Here is a 6,282-nt window from a genome sequence, read left to right as displayed (position 1 = left end):
ATTACAGTTACCACAGTATTTTCCATTACTTAAATGCCAAAACATTCATTAAAAATAGTAAAGTTTATTACTGTAGACACACGCGGTAGTGTTCTGTGCTGTGTAGTGAAGCGTAAAATAGTGAAAAAACTAATATTAATATGAATTCAATTATAAAAAACTCAATTTTAGCTGATATCTGGATTTCTACTCGTCCATCAGATAGAGTGTCTGCATTATCTGCTTTTTTTGAAGACAAATTAATACACGCTAAATGCGACAAAGCACTTTTGAATCAAAAAATAAAACTTTTTAATAGTGAGATGAAAAATAAGTGGAATTATAGTGGCCGCAAAAGAAGCGCTTTTGAAAAAACATATTCTAAATGGCTAAATTGGACATTCCTTTCCCTTCCGGATTCCAATGGAAATAAGGATAACTGTGCTGAACGGGGAAGACCTTCAAAAGAAGAATTTTGCGAAGCTTCACGGAGAACAAAAAATCGAAGGGTAGAGCATTTGTTGAAAAACTATTCCATCGAAGAGCTCGATAGAAGAGCTAGTATAGATTACACTTATAGAAGAGCTAGTATAGATTACACTTTTTCTGACTAGTATGATTTCAACCCGAAATTCATGAATGAATTCATGTATGAATACACCACAAAATTCATGTATGAATACACCACAATTCATGTATATAGTCAATGAACTAGTGTGTTTGCTGAGTAGTTTGGAATTTGACTGCATGATGACTTTAATTTTTCAATAAACGGCGTTAGATAAAACAAATAATTTTTGATTCAGTATTTTGCAACAACTCTTGTTCGTGCGAAGTAACTAATAAAAAGGAAAACAAAATTATATTTGCCTTTTGAGTATTTAATGTCGTCTTGAATGAATCAAATTTATAAGCGTGTGAGATCCACACCAAAAGATATAATCAATTTAAAAAAACATTTTGTAGTCAAAAAGGACAAAATGAAAGTAGCTGCCATTCCTAGAGGGTTTGCGTAAGAGATATATAGGGAATCTTATTTGCCATGAATTAAGCCATAGAATGAAGCCTTGAAGTCTTTAATATTATTAGGAAAACGCCCTGTATAAATAATAAAATAACTACTCAGTATTGGAACTACTTCTGAATATCAAATTTTGCAGTTTCAATCTCAGTTTCCATGAAAAAAGTAAGAGCTAAAGAGAGAAAGAAATCTCCGTACTCTAATCCACCAAGAAACGAATTTTTACTCAAATCCGTCCATTATTCTATTTTTGCCCACTTTTTATATGGAGACACAGCACTGTGTGACTACTCCCTTTGGCGAACACTGAAGCATGCGAAGAGGCCCGTTCTTCGAGAAGCACCATTACGTACTCAGAACGGAAGCTGGGCGAGGAATAACGAGGATAAAGCAAACGCTTTCACAAGGCTTTAGACCCAATGAAGGCTCTCATCCTTCCAATATTTCAATACCCCCCAATAGCTTTACCACAAATCCGCTTCGGGTTAAAAAGAAAGATTTAATTAACGCCATTGTTCATGATATTCAGAAGAATAAATCGCCTGGTTACGATAGGATTACAGGTGAAATGATAAAGGAGCTTCCACAAATTGCCGTACATTTTTCGTTACATATTTGTAATAACATGCTTAAGTTGGGGCACTTCCCCGACTTATGGAAACTTTCGGAAATAATTATGGTGCCAAAGCCAGGCAAAGATCCGACGGTAGTAGGTTCATATCGGCCGATTAACTTGATTTCTGTATTTTCCAAAATATTTGAAAAACTTCTATTGAGAAAAATACAACCTTCACTAACAAGTAACCAAATAATACCACCACATCAGTTTGTTTCTTGTATTAGAAAAGCCTTCGAAGGGAAGCAATACTGCACCGGTGTATTTTTGGACTTCTCTCAAGCTTTTGACAAAGTCTGGCATGGTGGCCTTATATACAAATTAAAGGTTTCACTCCCTGCAAATACGCATGCAATTCTGGAAAGTTTTCTGCTGGAGAGAAACTTCAGAGTCAGGCAGAATTCCTTTAGAATGGAAAGGCACCCAATATATGCAGGTGTCCCTCAAGGCAGTGTTCTAGGACCTATACGTGATTTGCCAATTGATGATAGTCTAACCATTTCAACGTTTGCTGATGACACAGCTATCCTAAGTAATAGTTCAGACCCTAAAGAGGCTTCTTACAAGCTGCAAGAATATTTGAAAAAGTTAGAGCTATGGCTAGGTTCTTGGAAGATAAAGGTTAACGAAAGCAAGTGTATTCAGACAACATTTACTTTGAAGAAAGAAACTTGCCCACCACTAAAAATAAACAGCAAGGCTATACCACAAAAGATAGTGTCAAATACCTTGGGATGACACTGGATACAAGACTTACCTGGAAAAAGCATATAGAAAACTAAATTTCTCAAGCGAAACTAGCAAGCAAGCCTTCAATGGGTTATAGGAAACAAATCTTAATTAAGCCTAGATAACAAGATGTTGCTTTTTAATATGATGATTAAACCATGTTGGGCATATGGAATCGGGCTTTGGGGCACAGCGTGCAATTCCATTTTTAACAGACTTCAAAGACTGCAGTCAAAAATTTTACGCGCCATATGCGGAGCACCGTGGTATATAAAAAATACGAATATCCACAAAGATCTTAATGTAAATACGGTGCATGAGGACATAAGAGGGCTAAGCACCAGTGAACTCAGCACGGTTAATGAACCATCCAAATCGACTAGCGAGAGATCTTCTTAGCCCGAGATATGCTAGAAGACTAAAAGGAATGGATTTCTCCGATATCATCAAATGATGCGCAATATAATAAATTTCGATATCCGCAATATATCAATTTCGGCTTTGGAACTCGTCCTTTCAGACCGCGACTACCCAACACCAGTGAACTTAATTATAGAGAAGCGAAGGCGCGGCGTGGAAACTAGTCATTTCCACCCGCCCTGGCAGTGCGGCTCTGGAACTCGTCCTTTCAGACCGCGTGCCCAGCACGATATCCAGCGATCCTGCTGCCCGGAATCTTGTTTTTCTTTTATATGGAGAACACTGCCAGCAAAAAAAATGCCAAAACTTAACGGGATTTTATAGCAGCTTGAAACTTGCACTTCATTATACTAGAATGAAATGTCTACAAAACTGCATACCAAAACTCTGATTAAAAAGTTTGAAAATTTGGTGAAAATAAGCAGAATTTTTCTAATTTTTGTACCAAGTTTGAATTTATATGGTGTTTGTTGTATACCAGCTAGACTTTTATTTGTGGACCACTATATGTATGTACATACATACCTAGCATATAAGTTCTTATGCATTGAGTGCAAAAGAGTGTATTTTAGTACAGAACGAAATGAAATTTTACGTTCCTAAATATTTTTTGCTTAGCACCATATAACAAAGTGTTTTATGTAATGTACATAAATGTGATATATGTACATATATTTTTCCACATACATATGTATGTATGTACATACATGTGTATGTAATGTTGCATAACAAGCCCATTAATTCAATTATTTCTTTTCTTTTGTTTTTTTTAACTCCGTGAAATGAACTGATTTTATGAATTAATAAATTTATTTGTAATTTTGTATGGTATCGGCATCCCCCTGTATGGGGTGCACACTACAATAATTTGGGTTATGATTTTTTTTATACCCGAGCCACTTGTGCACAACTTTGTTCACATAACGGTTGTTTGTAACAGGCAAAACGGAGCGAGATAGATATAGACAAATGTATACATAAATGATCAGAATGAAAAGAGAAATCGATTAAGCGGTGACTGTCTGTCCGTCCGTCCGTCCGTCTGTGCACACGATAACTCGAGTAAAAATTGAGATATCTTAATGAAACTTGGTACGTGGACTTCTTTTGGGTATAGAACGGTAATTTTCAGAAATACGAAAAGGGCGATATTTTAGTAACTACTGAAGATAATTCACTCAAAATTGATATTTACAATGAGGTTTAGACGAAAAATAAGAATATTAAAAAATTTTGGCAAATGGGCGTAGCCACGCCTACTTATGGTTACATGTGTATATTTTGGTAACCGCTGCACCAATTTCTTCCAAACTTGGCACAGTTGTTGGTCCTGCTACAACATACCAAATGGCTGAAAATTTTTAAAATCGGACAATAACCACGCCCACATCCCATATAACGGTAATTTAGAAAAATACGAAATCCTCGATAAATCAGTAAATATTAAAGCTAATTTATTCAAAATTGATGGTTGCAACAATTTTTTACCAAGAAATACGCTTATGATACAATTTTGGAAAATGGGCGTGGCCCCGCCCACTTATGATCACATATATGTATCTCGCTAACCGTTCTAGCAATTTGAACCAAACTCGGTATGGTTATTCTGCTTGCCACATAAAAGCAAAGCGTTGAAAATTATTGAAATCGGACTAAAATTACGACCGCTTTTCATATAACGGTATACTTCAGAAATGCTTGAAACTGCAATATTTCGAAATTTAAGGACGCTAATTTACTTAAAATTTATACACCCCGGCTTATCGTGTAGCGGTAGCTTTCGGAAAGGTGGAAAACATATATTTAATAATTGCGCCGGGTATTTAATGTTCGGCTCCGCCCGAACTTAGACTTTCTTACTTGTTTACACTGAAGTTGAGTAAAATGAGTACATTTCAAACTTACAAATTTTTTAAACTTTTTTTAGAATTATTTCGAGTAAGCAGTCTTGTAGCCCATTAAATATTAGTATAAACATTTTCAAGTTTTAAGCTACTGCAAAATTGTGTTCATTTTTAATACATTTTATGCTGGCGGCTTTTTGCAATTTTTTCTTATGGAAAAAAATGGGCAAAACCGTTTTCAAAGAAAATTAAAAAAATTAACGCCAGTTTTGCAATCGCTTAAAACTTACCCTTTATTATACTTTACTATACTATTAAAATTTAAAAGGCCACAATACTGCATACTCAAAAAAATTCTAAAAAAAAAATTAAAAAATTTTTAAATTTGTAATGTACCTACTCATTTTACTCAACTTCGGTGTAAAAGAAATTCATAACTCAAATTATTGTACCCCAGTAAAAAATTATATGTGCAATACTTCAACTTCAATTAGTTAAATGAAAAACCAATACTAGATCTATGATAATTATTCCCAATAATTGTATTCATTTACTCTATGAAATGAATATAAAAAACTTTATAAATGTATATTAGTTTATGGGCAAAAAATATAACTAGGGAAAATAATAAAATGGTTTATTTAAATTTTTACCACACAGTCATTGGTGTAGATTTCTGTTGAAAATGTTTAACACTGGAGCAGGCGGAAATAGAATAGTTCATTTTGCACATATAATTACTGTTGAATATTAACTTTTATTTGTGATAATGGTGATTAAAATTGTAAAGGAACATCAGCTTAACATATGAAAATACTTATAAACTAAAGGCTATTACAATCGCATACAGCAAACAGTTTTACTCTTCTTTCATAAAGCGAAAATGAGGAAAAACATATTGCAAATATAATTTTTTACTATACTTAAATATTGCGCAATACTCAGAGCTACCATCGTGATTTTTTTTAATTTTTTTTAGATGGCACATTTTCCCCCGATCTCGAGATATTTGGAAAACTATTAAATCGAATTGTTTTTGTGCTGTAAAGTTTTTAAAAACGTATTAATCAAGCTCAAATTTCATATTTATTTATTATTTATGTTTATGCATCAACCCTAAAAATTTGAAATAAATCAAACACATGAGGTGTGAACAATGTTTATAGCCTTAGTTTTATATTAGTTTACGGAATTTTACAATGAGTTCGATATGAGTAAGTATTGAGTACTTCTCTCCGATATATTTGTAGCATCGATACTTTTCTTCAATATTTGAAAAGAGTACAGGTATCGAGTACATGGTGGTATGGGAACAACACTACTTTCGAAAGACAAAAAAAAAAGGATCAGGAATAAGTATTTCATTTTGCTCGCGGCGCCCAACAGTCGCATTGGCCAGCATGCAATGCACTAGCTTGTCATTCCTGAAGTCCGTGGTTCAAGTCCTTGGACAGGGAAAGTGTTTTTTTAGTTTTTTATACCCGAGCGCACTTGTGCACAAGGGTATTATAACTTTGTTCACATAACGGTTGTTTGTAACAGGCAAAACGAATCGAGATAGATATAGACAAATGTATACATAAATGATCAGAATGAAAAGAGAAATCGATTAAGCGGTGACTGTCTGTCCGTCCGTCCGTCCGTCCGTCCGTCCGTCCGTCCGTCCGTCCGTC

The sequence above is a fragment of the Rhagoletis pomonella genome, unplaced genomic scaffold (assembly GCF_013731165.1).
Source record: "Rhagoletis pomonella isolate Grant_MI unplaced genomic scaffold, Rhpom_1.0 Rhpom_scaffold_00017, whole genome shotgun sequence".
Taxonomy (NCBI): Eukaryota; Metazoa; Arthropoda; class Insecta; order Diptera; family Tephritidae; genus Rhagoletis; species Rhagoletis pomonella.
Note: the sequence above shows the minus strand (reverse complement) of the source record.